Source organism: Dendrobates tinctorius, unplaced genomic scaffold (assembly GCF_039654945.1).
Source record: "Dendrobates tinctorius isolate UK_male_01 unplaced genomic scaffold, ASM3965494v1 ptg000016l, whole genome shotgun sequence".
Classification (NCBI taxonomy): domain Eukaryota; kingdom Metazoa; phylum Chordata; class Amphibia; order Anura; family Dendrobatidae; genus Dendrobates; species Dendrobates tinctorius.
Window position 1 is genome coordinate 19138134 of NW_027361684.1, and position 20194 is coordinate 19158327.

The window sequence follows — 20194 nt, forward strand, 5'->3', positions numbered from 1 at the left end:
TAGAGGGAAGAATGGATTCAATGAAATTTCAACAAATTCTTGATGCAAACATAACACCATCTGTAAAAGTACTGAAGTTGAAAAGAGGATGGCTTCTACAAATGGATAATGATCCTAAACAAACGTCAAAATCCACAATAGACTACCTCAAAAGGCACAAGCTGAAGGCTTTACAATGCCCCTCACACTCCCCTGATCTGAACATCATTGAAAATCTGTGACTAGACCTTGAAATAGCAGTTCATGCAAGAGGACCCAGGAATGTCAAAGAACTGGAGGAATTTTCCAAGGAAGAATGGATGAAATTGAAAGTCTCTTGTTTGGCTACAAAAAGCCTTTACAAGCTGTGATACTTGCAAAAGGGGTTGCATCGGCCCATTTTCCTTTTTATAATTTTTAAAATGTAAAAGATGAAAATATGCATTTTTTTGCCTAAAATACAAAGGAAATGTGTCATCTTTAACTTTAGGTTTTTGAGAGATCAATTAATCTTCATCTTGCTTGACTGTTCACAATAATAGTAATTTTGACCAGGGGTGCCCAAACTTTTCCATGAACTGTGCATGGCGGCATCAGTTGTACTGCAGAATCTAGATGTTTATGAAAGTAAAAACTGAAGGTCATAGAAAGGTGAATAAAATGACACCTTAATAGCAGTGATCTAATGTTTTATTCCTGAGAAATACACGGTTTTCTTATATGTAAGTGAGCTGTTAGGATCTATGGGCGGGACACTGATCTCCCTGAGAATCTGCCTCCAGAGATTATTTTAGTATAGGATACTAAACACTCATAATATTTGTTCGTTAATCATAATATACCAATGATATCCGGTAAATGTTCCCATATTTTATAAAGATCTGCTATATCTGTATTCACTCAGACTATAATATTCTTACTTGTCACTTTGTACATGTCACCAGATCTGTGGACCACGTGGTTTATAAAAAGAGAAACTGAGCAGAATAATATATAGGGTTTTTTTGGAACAGATTCAGTATTCTATTGATTGGAATTCCTGTTGTCTGTATGCTAATGAGTCCAGTAGGTGGACCTACTAGTGAGTAGCACCGCCCACTGGACTCATAAGCATACAGACTCCAGGGATTTTAGTGAATAAAATACAAGTTATACTGAAAGTTTTCCCACAAAAATGACTTATCAGCTCCTTCTCTATAGTATCCTGCCTGCAGAACAGATACCATTTTCATCATGACAGGTTCCCTTTAACCCCTTCACTACCAAGGGTGGTTTGCACGTTAACTACCGGGCCAATTCTGACCACTGTACCTTTATGAGGTCATAACTCTGGAACGCTTCTATGGATCCCGGTGATTCTGACATTGTTTTCTCGTGACATATTGTACTTCATGTTAGTGGTAAAATTGCATTCAAATAACTTGCGTTTATTTGTGAAAAAAACGGAAATTTGGCGAAAATTTTGAAAATTTCGCAATTTTCCAACTTTGAATTTTTATGCCCTTAAATCACAGCGATACGGCACACAAAAAACTTAATACATAACATTTCCCACATGTTTACTTTACATCAGCACAGTTTTGGAACCAAAATTTTTTTTTGTTAGGAAGTTATAAGGGTTAAAAATTGACCAGCGATTTCTCATTTTTGCAACACCATTTTATTTTTAGGGACCACTTCACATTTGAAGCCACTTTGAGGGGTCTATATGATAGAAAATACCCAAAAGTGACACCATTCTAAAAACTGCACCCCTTAAGGTGCTTAAAACCACATTCAAGAAGTTTATTAACCCTTTAGGTGCGTCACAGGAATTTTTTGAATATTAAAAAAAAAATGAACATTTAACTTTTTTTCACAAAAAAAATACTTCAGGTTCAATTTTCTTTATTTTACCAAGGGTAACAGGAGAAATTGGACTGCAAGACTTATTGTGCAATTTGTCCTGAGTACGCTGATACCTGATATGTGGGGGGGAACCACTGTTTCGGCGCATGGCAGAGCTCAGAATGGAAGGAGCGCCGTTTGACTTTTTCAATGCAAAATTGGCTGGAATTCAGATCGGACGCCATGTCACGTTTGGCGAGCCCCTGATGTACCTAAACAGTGGAAACCCCCCCAAGTGACCCCATTTTGGAAACTAGACCCCCCAAGGAACTTATCTAGATATGTGGTGAGATCTTTGAACCCACAAGGGCTTCACAGAAGTTTATAACGTACAGCGGTACAATTAAAAAATCATATTTTTTCCACAAAAATGATCTTTTCACCCCCAATTTTTATTTTTCCAAGGGTAACAGGACCCTAAAAGTTATTGTGCAATTTGTCCTGAGTACGCTGATACCCCATATGTGGGTGTAAATGACTATTTGGGCGCATAGCAGAGCTCGGAAGGGAAGCAGCGCCATTTGACGTTTTTGGCTAGAATTGAGATCGGACACCATGTCGCGATTGGAAAACCCCTGATGTACCAAAACAGTGGAAACCCCCCACAAATGACACCATTTTGGAATCTAGACCCCCCAAGGAACTTATCTAGATGTGTGGTGAGAACTTTGAACCCCCAAGGGCTTCACAGAAGTTTATAACGTACAGCAGTACAATTAAAAAATCATATTTTTTCCACAAAAATGATCTTTTCACCCTCAATTCTTATTTTTCCAAAAGTAACAGGACCCTAAAAGATATTGTGCAATTTATCCTGAGTACGCTGATACCCCACATGTGGGGGTAAACCACTATTTGGGCGTATGGCAGAGCTCGGAAGGGAAGCAGCGCCATTTGACGTTTTTGGCTGGAATTGAGATCGGACACCATGTCGCGTTAGGAAAGCCCCTGATGTACCAAAACAGTAGAAACCCCCCACATATGACACCATTTTGGAAACTAGACCCCCCAAGGAACTTATCTAGATGTGTGGTGAGCACTTTGAACCCCCCAGTGCTTCACTGAAGTTTATAACGTCCGGGCGTGAAAATAAAAAAATCGTATTTTTTCCACAAACATGATCTTTTAGTCCCCATTTTTTTATTTTCCCAAGGGTAACAGGAGAAATTGGACCCCAAAAGTTGTTGTCCAATTTGTCCTGAGTACGCTGTTACCTCATATGTGGGAGAAAACTACTGTATGGGCACACGTCGGGGCTCGGAAGGGAAGTAGTGACGTTTTGGAATGCAGACTTTGATGGAATGGTCTGCGGGTGTCATGTTGCGTTTGGAGAGCCCCTGATGTACCTAAATAGTGGAAACCCCCCACAAGTGACCCCATTTTGGAAACTAGACCCCCTAATGAACTTATCTAGATGTGTGGTGAGCACTTTGAACCCCCCCAGTGCTTCACAGAAGTTTATAACGACCGGGCGTGAAAATAAAAATATCGTATTTTTTCAACAAACATCATCTTTTAGTCCCCATTTTTTTTATTTTCCCAAGGGTAACAGGAGAAATTGGACCCCAAAAGTTGTTGTCCAATTTGTCCTGAGTACGCTGATACCTCATATGTGGGAGAAAACTACTGTATGGGCACACGTCGGGGCTCGGAAGGGAAGTAGTGACGTTTTGGAATGCAGACTTTGATGGATTGGTATGCGGGTGTCATATGCGTTTGGAGAGCCCCTAATGTACCTAAACTATTGAAACTCCCCACAAGTGACCCCATTTTGGAAACTAGACCCCCCACCGAGCTTATCTAGATGTGTGGAGAGCACTTTGAACCCCCAAGTGCTTCACAGAAGTTTATAACGCCTGGGCGTGAAAATAAAAAAAACATTTTTTTCCGCAAAATTATATTTTTGCCCCCAATTTTTTATTTTCCTAAGGGTAACAGGAGAAATTGGACCCCAAAAGTTGTTTTGTAATTTGTCCTGAGTAGGCTGATACCCTACATGTGGGGGTAAAACACTGTTTGGGCGCATAGCAGAGCTTGGAAGGGAAGGAGCACCATTTGACTTTTTCAACGCAGAATTGGCTGGAATTGAGATCAGACGCCATGTGCCCAAACAGTGGAAACAACCAATTATAACTCCAACCCGAACCTCAACACACCCCTAACCCTAATCTGAGCCCTAGCCCTAACCCTAGCCCTAACCCTAACCCTAACCCTAACCCTAGCCCTAACCCTAGCCCTAACCCTAGCCCTAACCCTAACCCTAGCCCTAACCCTACCCTAACCCTAACCCTAGCGGGAAAATGGAAATAAATACATTTTCTTTTAGTTTTATTATTTTTCCCTGACTAAGGGGGTGATAACGGGGGGTTTGATTTACGATTTATGGCGGTTTTTATGTTTGGCGGCTGTCGCACGCTAAAAGACGCTTTTTATTGTAAAAATAGTTTTTGCATCACCACATATTGTGAGCTATAATTTTTCCGTATTTTGACCCACCGAGTCATGTGAGGTCTTATTTTTTGCGGGACGAGTTGACGTTTTTATTGGTACCATTTTCGGGCACGTGACATTTTTTGATCGCTTTTTATTCCGATTTTTGGGACGCAGAATGAACAAAAACCAGCGTTTCATGAATTTCTTTTGGGGGGGTGCGTTTACACCGTTCCGCGTGCGGTAAAATTGATAAAGCAGTTTTATTCTTCGGGTCAGTACGATTACAGCGATGCCTCATTTATGTCGTTTTTTTATGTTTTGTCGGTTTTTTGCAATGAAAACTATTTTATATAAAAAATAATTATTTTTGTATCGCTTTATTCTGCGAGCTATAACTTTTTTATTTTTTTGCGGATGATGCTGTTGGATCGTTTTTTGCGGGACAAGATGACGTTTTCAGCGGTACCATGCATATTTATATGCGTCTTTTTGATCGCACGTTATTGCACTTTTTGTTCGGTGGTATGATAATAAATCATTATTTTTTGCTTCGTTTTTTATTTTTATTTTTTAAGGGGTTCGCTAAAGGGGTTAACTAATGGGACGGTTTTATAGGGCAGGTCATTACGGACGCGGCGATACCAAATATGTGTACTTTTATTGTTTTTGTTTTTTTTTATTTTGAAAAAATGGATTTATTGGGGAATATTTTTTTTTTTTTTACTGATTTATTTAGCGATTTTTTTTAAATTATTTTTAACACTTTTTTTTTTTTTTTTTTTTACTTTATTACCTTGTCCCAGGTGGGACATCGCTGTCCTGTGACAGATCGCTGATCTGTCACATCACAGATCACTGTGACAGATCAGCGATCTGTCACAGGCACTGCTGCAGACTTCCTCATGCCTGCGCTTTGCAGGCACTGAGGAAGCCAGCTTCCTCAGGCCCCCGAAGGCCCCCGTCGCCATCTTGGATCCGGGGGCCTGTAGGGAAAGAGCCCCCCGCAGCAGCGCTGCACATTGCGCTGCCGTGGGGGGCTCAGGGAAGCACGGAGGGAGCCCCCTCCCTGCCGATGCTTCCCTTTAACCCCCGGTACACCGCGATCGCGTTTGATCGCGGTGTGCAAGGGGTTAACGTGTCGGGCGGTCCGTGACCGCCCCTGACACATTGTGCCGGGTGTCAGCTATGATAATTAGCTGACACTCGGCCGCGATCAGCGGCGCTCACCACGTGGGCGCCGCTGATCGCGATGACGTAATATTCCGTCCATGGTAATTAGGTCCATGGTCACATGGACGGAATATTACGTCAATTGTAGGTAAGGGGTTAAGTATATGTGGATATCCTGTAGACTGAGCCCTCGCGGGCAGGGTCCCCTCTCCTTATGTACTTGTGTGTCCCTTGTCTTACACGTTTATTATACTTGTCTATATTTCCCCTTTTCACATGTAGAGCGCCATGGAATAAATGGCGCTATATAAATGCATCATCATAATAATAATATTGTTCCTGTTATGACTGCATGTAGTGTCCGCCCTGCGACTGAATGTCCCCTTTACGAATACAGGTAATTACAGCACAGACCGATAATACAGTGATGTACAGACAGGGCTTTCTTATTTTCCGAGTGTGTTTAGCAAGGATTTGCCATTTCCTTATGACATCAACTTCCACTTTTCTGCTTTCAGACGGTTTAATTTTCCGTTATCCAGTACAAGAAATGTTATTTTGCTATTTTTAGGCATTTTTTTTTTAAATCGACGCCAATGAAAATCAGTAAAAACAAGGAGAAAAAGTCCCAGGAACAGAATACACCCAGTCTAAAAATATCATCATGACTCTGATGTGCTCCAATTACAAAGCACTGAAAGCATAGGTGGAGAAATGTCTGCAGCCAGTGACACAGAGACCACTGCAACGCCCAAACCACGGAAGAGTACTCACAGCTCCACTGTTACTCAGGAAGCATCGAGTGGCGGTGATCTGGCTTATCCTCAGGGAACGAGTTGTGGAAGTTCTTGTGTCACTTTTCCCGACCCTTAACAGTTTACTGTAGTTTCAATATAATCAGTGTTTTATCAACAGGAGATTATAACTACAGGACTAGGAGTCCCATGCGAGGGCAGTCCAGCTATGTAACCTCATCCCAGCACGATGCTGCTGTTTCTGTAATTGTGATGCCGTAATAAAGCACAATGATCATCGATGGATGCTGAAGCTGCTCTCTTTGACTTGGGTTGGTTTTCTGTTGTCCACTGCCTGATATGTTAAAATCTTCCTAGTGAGGAGCAAATTGGGTCTGAAACATGTAACAAATCTGACACACAGCACTTATTAGAGTTTTGTTTTTGTTTTTTTGCACAATTTGTTGCAAATTTACCCTTGGAGTTGTATTATATTAATGCTTTATTTACACAGCAATGCAACATTTGAAGTTCCTTTGTTCATAAAAATTACATTAGCGAGCCAATGAACGATATATGTATTGCCTAAAATTATTATTTATTATTATTATTATTATTATTATTATTATTTATTTTTAGAGCACCATTGATTCCATGGTTCTGTACATGAGAAGAGGTTACATACAAAATACAACTTACAGTGAACAAACTAACAATGACAAACTGGTAGAGAAAGGAGAGGGCCCTGTCCTTGTGGGATTATACTCTATAGGGTAAGAGGGAAAGAGACAGTAACTTGGGGTGTTGCGGCAGCTCCGGCGGTGGTGGTGTGGTGACATCGGGGTTGTTGCAGGCTGTAAGCGTTTTTTTTTTTTTAACAGATGCGTTTTCAAATTCTGTATGAAGGTTCCAAATGTAGTGGATAATGGGACGTTTTGGGGCACAGAATTCCAGAGGATGGCTGGATGCTTGCGAGAAGTTTTGGAGGCGGTTGGGTGAGGAATATATAAGTGTGGAGGAGAGAAGGAGGTCTTGGGAGGATCAGAGATTACACGTGGGAAGACTTCAGGAAACTGGTTCGCAGATTTATGGAGGGAACAGATTATGGACAACTTTGTAGATCAATGTTAGTAATTTGAACTGGATACCTTTGGAAATTGGGAGACAATGGAGTGATTTGCAGAGGGGAGAAGAGGAGGAGTGGCGAGGAGAGAATCGTAATACGGTATATGTATGAGCCTTAGCCTCTGCCTTCTATTCAGGTCCAGGGCAACAGGTAGACAGAGTAGCTACTTGTCTCGGGCACAACGGGTTGGGGGGATGTTATGGATTAAAGTAGTGGATTATTCAAGAGAGCGAGTGTGCAATAGCAGCGTATACATGCATGACTAATATACAAGAATGGTGACCCAAATGAGCTATCAATCCTTATTGTCAAACCTTACTACACTAGGACGGCCAGCCACCCCTGCATTGATAACTTCACTTGTGTGATTGTGTAGGGAAATGTGAAATATGTTTAATAAGTAAGATCCCCAGGGTTAATCTACTATATAATCGTCTAAATCTGTCTGTCTATCTGTAACGGAAATTCTGCGGCGCTGATTGGTCGCGCCCGGCCGGCCGCGACCAGTCAGCGCATTCGAACGACGCACGCCTCCGTCGAGAGATCTGCGGCACGGAGAGAGAGAGGGAGAGATTCTAGAATACCCGATGCGTTAGAATCGGGCCACCATCTAGTAAAAAATAGGGTGCAGGAGGCAATTGGAGAGATATTTTTGAAGATTCTCACATAAACTCACCGGCCTGTGACTACCGCAATTTATCCTGTGTGGGTCTGAATTTAGTAGGACTTTGGGCTTGTTTGGAGGTTTTAGCAGAAGAGCGCAGCGTGTCATATAGCCTTGACTGAAGATCGGTGCTTCATCTACAGCCATCGGGTGGTCTGGCGGCTGTGATATGTCACCCCATTGATCGCTAGGGTTGGTTCAGCTGATCTGGCTGGCTATGCAGGTGTCTCCTTCCTCCCCACTCCATGTGTATCCCTCCCGAAGCTGCGCTCTCGGTGGAAGAGTATGTCGGTAGATGACACACCGATCTTCTGTCATGGGCATGGATTCAGCTGAATGAGCTATTTATGTCATGTTGTACTTTACTGTTACTGAAAACCTTCCCATTCATCATGGGAGATTCATGCCAACACTTTTATGTACATTAATGGTAACTTCACGTCATTTGTTTGATCCAGTAAGAAAAAAAATACATCCGTTTCAGATGGAAGAAAAACGGATGACTATTTAACAGATCCGTTTTCTACAGCGTTCAATTTTAAAGAAAAAAATAATGAAGTTGGAATTACCAGTAATTCTTTTAGCCAGAGAAAAAGTTGTTTGCAAAAAACTTTTTTGTCCTGCTAAGACAACTTAGGGCCCCTTTACATTTAGCGATGCACCAGCAATCCCGACAACGATACGACCCGATCAGGATCGCTGGTGCGTCGCTAGTGAGCTGCCAAAAAGGCAGATCTCATCAGCGATGCAGCAGCGGTTGGCGGTCGTTACTTACTTGTCAGACGCGGCGATGAAGACGTCCTCCCGCCCGCGTCCATGCGTCGCTCGTCGGCGCCAGCAGGAAGCCGCCGACGAGAAACGGCCCAGGACGTTCTCGCGCGATCAGCGATAGCCAGTGGGGGAGCCGGTCGGAGGTGAGTGTCACATATAGCGATATCGCTAGCAATATCGCTGCTGCATCACAAAACCAGTGACGATATAGCGATATTGCTAGCGATATCGCTATGTGTGAAGCCCCCTTTACTGCTGCTGGACATATGATCCTGCCGTCCCCTGGGTTCTCTTTCCTTGTATGTAGCTATGGTTAGTGATGGTGGGCTTACTTCTGCATGATTTTATCTTCATCAGACACAGTACGTTATATTTTATGCCTCAAAACTTCAGAATGTAGAATCTGGTCTTAAGCTGGAGTCACACATAGCGACTCACCAGCGATAACGACAATGATATCAATGTGTCAGGATCGCTGGTGAGTCGCTATGTGATCGCTGGTGAGCTGTCACACAGACAGCTTCACCAGCGATCAGCACAGCGACGCCGAGCGCGCGGCGTCGCTGTGTTCGTTAGTTACCAGCGCACTGATTCAGGGAGCTGGTAACTAACGTACACATCGGGTATCCAAGGGATGTGCGTCCCTTAGATACCCGATGTGTACGTTAGTTACCAGCAGATCGCTGGTCTCCCGCCTGTCATACGCAGCGATGCGTGCTGGCCAGCGGGAGACCAGCGACCAAAGAAAAGTCCAGCCGTTTCCTACAGTGATCAGCGATACCGGCAGGGGTGCCGGTCTCTGATCGCTGTCACACACAGCGATCTCGCTGGTGAGATCGCTGTTGTGTCACAAAACTTGTGACTCAGCAGCGATCTCACTAGCGAGATCGCTATGTGTGACGGGGCCCTTACTGACTTATTGTAAATCCTCCAGATTGTAAGAATTCCCATTGTGTACAGAACCTAATTAACGTAGTATAATGATGTGTACATAGAAGTGTTATTAGCACAAATATATCACTTAATCAGCAATTTGTTAAATTGCTTTACAGCCTGTGAACAATACTTTCAGTGAGGGGAGTCATGATTTTTATGAATTCTTATTGACTTGAAGGCAACTTTCTTCCAAGCACTGTCCCTTTAATTTAAACCCATTTTTTTTTTCTTACAATGGTCAATCATAGAAAGGGGTTCTCAAAACAAGTTATGAAATTAAAGATCACTCTATGCTGCTGCTAAATCTCAGCGTAACGCAAGTGATCGGGACCACATGGCAGCCCGCAGGGTACTGCGACCGAAGCAAGCAATTCGGAAAAAATTAAACTGGTTCCAACTTTTTGTGACTTGCTTATTGCAGTTCAGGTATCCTACAGGTAGCAATGAGACCCCATTCACCTGCATTAGGGTATGTTCACACTGGGCGTTTTTGCATCTTTTTTTAATGTTTTTATTTTTCATGCAAATTTTCAGCTGCGTTTTACAGCACCAGGAAAGTCTATGAGATTTCAGAAATCTCATGCACACAGCTTGGTTTTTTGTCATCTGTATTTTGTGCCTTTGCTTGTTTTTTGCAGAATAGAGCATGTCACTTCTTTCACCATTTTTCATCCAATGAAAGTAATGGGTGGTGAAAAAATGCTGAAAAAATGTAAAATATTCAGGATTGAGAGTCCTCAGTAGTTGATACCTTTTAATGGCTAACTGAAAAGATGGTAATACATTGCAAGCTTTCGAGACTACTCAGGTCTCTTCATCAGGCTAGACTAATACAAAATCTGAAGTCACATATTTATGCACAATACAGCCTAGAAAAAATGCAATAGATAAGACAAGTGACGTGAAGCAGAACTATCAATATGGGAGAGGGAGAAACATAAATATAAACATTGGACCAGTTCATAGATAAGTACAAAGATATACATCTTTCCTGTGTGAAAAAATGTAGGAATCAGGTTTTGCTGCGTTTTTTTGCCAACATCTGGTGAAGTAGAATCAGATTTTTTTCAGCATGCACAAGAGACAAATGTAAGATGACAAAAAGCACAAAAAACTGCAAAAATGCAGCAAAAAACGAGCAAAACCTGCGTTTTGAAACCAGTTTCTTACTGCCAAGAGAGCAGGTTTTACTGCAGAGAAAAAACTCTGAAAAAATGTATAGTGTGAACATAGCCTAACGCTGTGATGTAGAGCAATCTTTGACTGAGTGACCCTGTAGCACCAGTGATTGGGCAAATGATCATTTTGATTAATTAGAAATATCCATTTTAGGCTGGTTTAAGGCTATGTGCACACTCTGCGGATTCTGCTGTGGATCCGCAGCGGATTTGGCCTCTGCGGATCCGCAGCAGTTCTGCAGACAGTGTACAGTACCATGTAAGTCTATGGGATTTACAATCCGCTGTGCACATTCTGCGGTTTTTCAACTGCGGAAAAGCTGCGGTTTTGAATCCGCAGAAAGAATTGACATGTCACTACTTTCTGCGGATTCCTCTGCAGTTTGCCACCTATTCCATTGTCCAGGTGGCAAACCGCAGGTCATTTTACCTGCAGTTTTACCTGCGGATCCGCAGATACAAATCCGCGGGTGAATCCGCAGCGTGTGCACATAGCCTTACACTTGCCGTGTTTTTTGCGGCCCGTTTTCACGGGCCGTTTTTGCGGGCTGTATTACCGTGATTTTTGAGGTCTCCTGCAAAAACGGGCCACAAAAAACCTTCTTGGATCGCCGTTTTTCCCTGTTATAACAAATAGCAGGGAAAAAACGGCGATCCGCAAATACGATGTACCGCAAATTGTGGCTGTGTCTGTAAGCTGTGAAAAATATCAAGCAAGCTCGATATTTTTTCATGGCTGCAAATACAGCCCTCACGGCCATACGGAGCGCGGCCCTCCTAATTTTTGCGGGCCGATTTTGTGGCCCCATAGAAATCTATTGGGACCACAAAAATGGCTCGCAAAAATATGGCAAGTGTAAAACCAACCAAAGCATCATATTCAAATGATCCTTCAGTCTTGTAAACCATTTGCTAGACATTGGGCTGTAAAAATGACTGCTGATGTCTGTTTAATCAAGATATATTTTTCAGGCTGATTTGTTGTACAAAAAAAACAATCTGACTACGGGCAGGGTCAGACTGCTGTATTCTACAGTACCATGATTCCCTATGGGAATCAAAAACCGCAATGCAGACGGTGCGGAATTTTCCGCCCGGATTATCTGCGGTTTTCAATCCGCAGAAAGAATTGACATGTCAATTCTTTCTGCGGATTCCGCTGCGGTTTGCCATCTCCTCCATTGAGGAGATGAAAACCGCAGGGCAAAACCGCAGAGCAATCCGCAGGTAAAACCGCAGGTATTTTGACCTGCGGATTTTACAAAATCTGCGCTGATGAATCCGCACCTAATCCGCAGCGTGTGCACACAGCCTGACTCCTGCGAGAATCACATCGCACTGCATGGACTGGCCCGCCACCTCTCCTTTTCCAAACAATTTTATTAACATTTTATAACAGAGCATACATAAATGTAATATCATGAGGCATTCATGACACATGAAAGAAAAAATAAAAAAACACAACCAGACTATAAATAATAATAATAAGAACTCATGGAAACATTGCCAGCCAGCCAGACCATTTCTTTATAAAGGAAGGAAGACCGCCATTCAGCAACGCCAATTTTTGCTCATATGACTTATGTAAAGTCAGCTTTGCAATAATATCGAGTGAAGAGGGCACTCGAGTGGATTTCCAATAAAACGCAATTTCAATTTTAGAAACCAAAGTAAATGAATTACCAATTTCCTAACAGAAGGATTCAAACGACTTGCATCCAACGAGAGCAGGGCGAACTGAGGAGTCCCGCCACCTCTCCTGACATAAGCAAGACAGCATGATGGATTACTATGCAGCTGTCAAGCTCAGGTGGGGAGAGCCAGAACGAGTTTTAGGCCGGAGTCACACTGGCGAATAAAACGGACGAATGCAATGCGATAAAAAAATCGCATTGCATTCGAACCCATGTTATTCTATGGGGCAGCTCACATCATGCGATTTTTTTATCACATCCGATCCTCTGACCGAGACAATCGCAGCATGCGATTTTCGGATCGGATTCGATAATACAAGTCTATGGGGGCGAGAAAAAATGGGACTAAAAACGGACCCGATGTGTGAGTTGCGATTAAATTGCACCCGGTGTCCTTTAGCAAAAGCTGCAAATTCTTTATTCCAATACAGTAAAATCACAGAGACCGGTTAAATAAAAAAAGAATGAATATATCTAGACACAATATATATACAGTGCCTACAAGTAGTATTCAACCCCCTGCAGATTTAGCAGGTTTACACATTCGGAATTAACTTGGCATTGTGACATTTGGACTGTAGATCAGCCTGGAAGTGTGAAATGCACTGCAGCAAAAAAGAATGTTATTTCTTTGTTTAATTTTTTTTTTAAATTGTGAAAAGTTTATTCAGAGGGTCATTTATTATTCAACCCCTCAAACTACCAGAATTCTGTTTGGTTCCCCTAAAGTATTAAGAAGTATTTCAGGCACAAAGAACAATGAGCTTCACATGTTTGGATTAATTATCTCTTTTTCCAGCCTTTTCTGACTATTTAAGACCCTCCCCAAACTTGTGAACAGCACTCATACATGGTCAACATGGGAAAGACAAAGGAGCATTCCAAGGCCATCAGAGAGAAGATCGTGGAGGGTCACAAGGCTGGCAAGGGGTACAAAACCCTTTCCAAGGAGTTGGGCCTACCTGTCTCCACTGTTGGGAGCATCATCCGGAAGTGGAAGGCTTATGGAACTACTGTTAGCCTTCCACGGCCTGGACCGCCTTTGAAAGTTTCCTCCCGTGCCGAGGCCAGGCTTGTCCGAAGAGTCAAGCCTAACCCAAGGACAACAAGGAAGGAGCTCCGGGAAGATCTCATGGCAGTGGGGACATTGGTTTCAGTCAATACCATAAGTAACGTACTCCACCGCAATGGTCTCCGTTCCAGACGAGCCCGTAAGGTACCTTTACTTTCAAAGCGTCATGTCAAGGCTCGTCTACAGTTTGCTCATGATCACTTGGAGGACTCTGAGACAGACTGGTTCAAGGTTCTCTGGTCTGATGAGACCAAGATCGAGATCTTTGGTGCCAACCACACACGTGACGTTTGGAGACTGGATGGCACTGCATACGACCCCAAGAATACCATCCCTACAGTCAAGCATGGTGGTGGCAGCATCATGCTGTGGGGCTGTTTCTCAGCCAAGGGGCCTGGCCATCTGGTCCTCATCCATGGGAAGATGGATAGCACGGCCTACCTGGAGATTTTGGCCAAGAACCTCCGCTCCTCCATCAAGGATCTTAAGATGGGTCGTCATTTCATCTTCCAACAAGACAACGACCCAAAGCACACAGCCAAGAAAACCATGGCCTGGTTCAAGAGGCAAAAAATCAAGGTGTTGGAGTGGCCTAGTCAGTCTCCTGACCTTAACCCAATTGAAAACTTGTGGAAGGAGCTCAAGATTAAAGTCCACATGAGACACCCAAAGAACCTAGATAACTTGGAGAAGATCTGCATGGAGGAGTGGGCCAAGATAACTCCAGAGACCTGTGCCGGCCTGATCAGGTCTTATAAAAGACGATTATTAGCTGTAATTGCAAACAAGGGTTATTCCACAAAATATTAAACCTAGGGGTTGAATAATAATTGACCCACACTTTTATGTTTAAAATTGATTAAAATTTAACTGAGCAACATAACTTTTTGGTTTGTAAGATTTATGCATCTGTTAATAAATCCTGCTCTTGTGTGAAGTTTGAAGGCTCTAACTTATTTGCATCTTATCAAACCTGCTAAATCTGCAGGGGGTTGAATACTACTTGTAGGCACTGTATATACTCATATATATATTATTATTATTATTATTATTTATTGTTATAGCGCCATTTATTCCATGGCGCTTTACATGTGAGGAGGGGTATACATAAAAACAAGTACAATAATCTTAAACAATACAAGTCATAACTGGTACAGGAGGAGAGAGGACCCTGCCCGCGAGGGCTCACAATCTTCAAGGGATGGGTGATAATACAGTAGGCGAGGGTAGAGCTGGTCGTGCAGCGGTTTGGTCGATCGGTGGTTACTGCAGGTTATAGGCTTGTCGGAAGAGGTGGGTCTTCAGGCTCTTTTTGAAGGTTTCGATGGTAGGTGAGAGTCTGATATGTTGTGGTAGAGAGTTCCAGAGTAGGGGTGATGCGCGAGAGAAATCTTGTATGCGATTGTGGGAAGAGGAGATAAGAGGGGAGTAAAGAAGGAGATCTTGTGAGGATCGGAGGTTGCGTGCAGGAAAGTACCGGGAGACGAGGTCACAGATGTATGGAGGAGACAGGTTGTGGATTGCTTTGTATGTCATGGTTAGGGTTTTGTAATGGAGTCTCTGGGCAATTGGGAGCCAGTGAAGGGATTGACAGAGGGGAGAAGCTGGGGAATAGCGGGGGGACAGGTGGATTAGTCGGGCAGCAGAGTTTAGAATAGATTGGAGGGGTGCGAGAGTGTTTGAGGGGAGGCCACAGAGCATGAGGTTGCAGTAGTCAAGGCGAGAGATGATGAGGGCATGGACTAGGGTTTTTGCAGATTCTTGGGTGAGGAATGAACGGATGCGTGAAATGTTTTTGAGTTGAAGTCGGCAGGAAGTGGAAAGGGCTTGGATATGTGGTTTGAAGGAGAGATCAGCGTCAAGGATTACTCCGAGGCAGCGAGCTTGTGGGACTGGGGAGAGTGGGCAGTCATTTACTGTAATTGATAGGTTCGTAGGGGGGGTCACGTGAGATGGGGGAAAGATGATGAATTCTGTTTTTTCCATGTTGAGTTTCAGATATCTAGTGGAGAAGAAGGATGAAATAGTGGACAGACATTGAGGGATTCTGGTTAGTAGGGAGGTGATATCTGGTCCAGAGATGTAGATCTGTGTGTCATCAGCATAAAGATGATACTGAAAGCCATGAGATTCTATGAGCTGTCCCAGGCCAAAGGTGTAAATAGAGAACAGCAGGGGCCCAAGGACTGAACCTTGTTGGACTCCGACAGATAGGGGGCGAGGTGGTGTGTGAGTGGGAGACGCTGAATGTCCGGTCTGTTAGGTATGATGAGATCCAGGAGAGGGCCAAGTCTGTGATGCCGAGGGATGAGAGGGTCTGTAATAATAGGGAATGGTCCACTGTGTCAAAGGCAGCCGACAGGTCCAGGAGGAGGAGGACAGAGTAGTGTCGCTTGCTCTTGGCAGTTAAGAGGTCATTGGTGACCTTAGTAAGGGCAGTTTCAGTGGAGTGGTGTGACCGGAAGCCAGATTGTAAGCGGTCGAAGAGGGAGCAAGAAGAGAGATGGGAGGACAGTTCAAGGTAGACGTGTTGTTCCAGTAGTTTGGAGGCGTATGGGAGAAGTGATATAGGGCGATAGCTAGATACAGAGGATGGGTCAAGAGAGGGCTTTTTGAGGATAGGTGTGATGGAGGCATGTTTAAAGCTTGTATTAAAGTTGTATTAAATTACGGGGACTCCCTGCAGCCTCAGTGACGTCAGCGGTAGTCCCCGTAATTTAATACAACGAATTAACCCCTTAAATTAACCCCTACAACTCCAAAATTTTACCCACAAACACTCATAATTAATAGTGATAGACATAACAAAAAAACATGAAATGAAATGGTTAACTATATGTAAACCATGTGTCATTTCATGTCGAGCAGGAGCATAATTATACAAAAGCCGGCAAATGTTTCTGCGGCTATTCTGCTATGAAGAACTGTATGAATTAGAAATATATGTATAAATGTGTCTCTATGACATGTATAAAATATATATATATATATGTGTGTCTACATCTATTAATTCGTTTGTGTGGGGAAACCTGTCATTGGGCTCCATTATATGTCCATTTTGCTTTCCTGCGAGAAAATCTCGCCAGACGGATGTCAAAAGGATGCTTATATGCGATTAAAATCGCATCAATGAAGAAAAATCGCATAAAAAAACGCATCACTGGTTAAGATACCTTTGTGCGATTTCGGACCGTTAAAATGGGACCGATTTTTTATTCGTTGTGTGTGACTCCAGCCTTAGGATGCGATTCTCACATGAGTTATACGGCCGTCTGACACCGCCCTACTAAGGATAAAGTTGGGATAAACTTTAGTTTGGTGGACTACAAGTACGTTCATGCAGTGCGCACTGTTTTCAGTATACGGCTAGAGTCACACAATCATTTTCTCCATCCGAGAAAAACAGTCCAATTTGACTAATCACACTCTAATCAGAGTGGTTTTCCTTGGAGATTGAGAGAGAGAAAAAAATAAGTTTCTCCTCCTTCTCCATTATGTCAGTCGGTGAAAATCGGTCCAAGTGCAGTCCGATTTTTTTACATGGACCCATAAACTTGAATGGGCGACTGCTGTCCGGTTCTCAGAGGCAAATCTTACATGCTGCGATTCTTTTCCTTGGACTATTCGGTCCAAGAAAAAAATTGTACATGTGCACAACCCCATAGAATGACAGAGGTCCTGGTCCAGTCCACCAAAACACTTGGGTTTATTAGTTTTGCTGTCCATTACATGTGATAAAAAAGCAATAATAGTAAAAGTGAGGTCTTATAGGGATGTGAAATGCAAACATGTCGTCTTCGTGGTTTCACAACTTTATGTTTCACTTTTCTCATATCTGGAAGCTACTTTTTCTCTTTCGCTGTGGACTGACTAATCTCATTAATTCACAAAGAGTTAAATATTAATAATGAAATATGTCATTATGTCATGGTGGCTTGGGATGTGGCGGTCCCCTGCTGAGCTGACATTTACTGAACACCTTTCTTTTAATGACATCAAGTATAGAGTCTCCATCAAGAAAAGAGCTGACGCTGAGGAGCGGCAATGCTGGCCTCAGGCTCAATGGCTGGCTGGAAGGTGCACAAAGTTAAGCTAAGGAGTGGCGCTTCCTCTCTCGCATGGGAACGTCTCACATTGCGTTCTAAAAATAGACCCCTAAACACAAACGCCCCCCCCCCCCCTCCCCCGTACCTCCATGCAGGCAATATACCACTAAGAGGGGACATTACTGGAAAAACATGACAAAAATATGTTGGCCATTGACAGTTGTTGATACTTAGTCTGCTGCTGGATTATGCAGTAGTTTATGGGTTAAAGGGGGTGTCTGCAGTTTTCCCTCTCAGGCCACGTTCACACGTTCAGCATTTGCTCAGTATTTTACCTCAGTATTTGTAAGCCAAAACCAGAAGTGGGTGATAAATGCAGAAGTGGTGACGGGTTTCTATTATACTCTTCCTCTGATTGCTCCACTGTAAGGTTTTTTATTACAAATACTGAGGTAAAATACTGACCAAAAACTGAACGTGTGAACATGGCCTTAGTTTAGCAATCTGAATTAAATGGGGTCAACAGGGCTCATTAGGACTTTGTGCACACGTTGCAGATTTGTCGTGTTTTTGGCTCAGTCTTTTCTGCGCAGATTTGTCACAAAGACAGAAGGGTTTTCTGATCCCACCAAAGTGAATGAGAACCATACTAAGGCTATGTGCACACGTAGTTTTTAGGTGCTGCGGATTTCTCCCCTCGGATTTTGTCAAATCCGCAGGTAAATTTCAGGTCAAAAGACCTGCGGTTTACCTGCGGATTAGGCTGCGGTTTTTCCCTGCGGTTTATCACCTCTACAATGGAGGAGATGGTAGACCGCAGCGGAGTCCGCAGAAAAGAAGTGACATGTCCTTTATTTCTGCGGATTTCAAACCGCAGCAAAACCGCGTGGAAAATTCCGCAGCATGTGCACAGCGGTTTCCATTTTACATAGCGTAAAATGGTACTGTACAACGCAACAGATTCTGCTGCGGACCCGCAGGGCCAGAAACGCTGCGGAACCGCAGCAAAATCTGCAGCGTGTGCACGCACCCTAACAGTCAGTCCGGGATCACAATACCGCGTGTGATGCGAGAAACTCGCGCTAGTCTCTCGCATCAACACCCGCCGACACTCAGGACCGGAGCTGCATCTGCATAGAAATACATGCAGCCGCAGCTTCAGTCCTGAGTGCCAGAGGTAGTTCCGGGTGTTGATGCGAGAGACTTGTGCGAGTTTCTCACATCACACACTGTAGTGTGATCCCAGCCTTAGTTAGATGTTAGTGGTCGTAACTATGAATTCCTAAGCTACTGCAATGCCCTGCACATGGGGTAAGCGACATAGCGAATCAGAAGAACTATACTACATTTATAATTGGAGGTATTTGCTAAAATGATTATTATTACATCTACTACATATTGGGATAGGATTTTGGAGATGGGATCTGTTAATCAGTCATCCATTTTTCTTTCGTTTGTAACAGATCCATTTTTACTTACTGGAGCTTATGGAAAATGGATCTGTTAATCAGCCTTCTGTTTTTCTTTCATTTGTAGCGTTACAAATGAAAAAAAAAAGCCGATGACTGATTAACAGATCCGTTTTTCATAGACTTCAAAGCTAAAAACAGATCCAGCAGAGATCATTTATTTAAAAACAGGCTAAAAAGTTGTGTCTGCATTGGATCGCTGGATTGCTGCTGGGTCGGTTCTCACTGATCACTACTGGACATAGGCTAAAGAGATGTGTTTTAGGGCACACTTAAAAGTGTAGCTACTGGGAATTAAGTGGATTATAAGGGCAGATTCTGTACAGTGTTCAGAGCAGTAAACCGATTGTAAAGGGTCAAGAAGAGCATCATCTGAGAGATAGCGGATCAGACAGGAGTAGGCGCCTTCCAAGAATGTAGAGATAAAGGAGAGGTTAGAGACAGGTCTGGAGTTGGCAGAACAGTTCAGGTTGAGTGAGGGATTTTTTTTACCAATGGAGTTGTGATGATGTTTTTTAAATGGGGGGGGGGGGGGAGTTACCAAAAAAACAAAAAGGTTAAAGGGGTTGTCAACCTTTGAGGACAATTAGTTTCTTACGTTAATTCATGCATTTGTGGGCAAAGAACAGTTTTACAATTTTTGTTTCATTAAAAATGTACTCTCGTTTTCCTTCTATAGTCGCAATGTAGCATTATCTAATGCTGGCTGCAGAATAAATGAACTGAGAATCTGTCAGTGAGCTCATTCAGAGTGAAGGACAGAAGAGCTTGTAACACTTATCTCTCTTTTTCTGATCCCCCCTCAGCTGATTTATGAGCACACACTGGACATCAAAGCTGAATCTGCAAGAAAGCAAAGCTTGTAAATGCAAGCTGTGTAAAACTTTTAAAGAAACCCAATAGTATTTTTTTTATCACCAAATACATGCATTTAAGGAAAAATAAATTGTTACTAAAGGTGGACAGTTTTTAACAATTTTAGTTAGGTTGATAGTGACAGCCGGGGAGATGGTCTGGGGGAGATGTGAGGGAATA

The 20194-nt window shown here is 43.0% G+C and overlaps 1 protein-coding gene across 2 annotated transcripts in view; it reads left to right on the forward strand.

Moving 5' to 3' along the window:
* Positions 1-20194, forward strand: part of HIP1 (huntingtin interacting protein 1) — a 198371-nt gene that overhangs the window by 13654 nt on the left and 164523 nt on the right. The gene's annotated exons all lie outside the window — the stretch shown is intronic.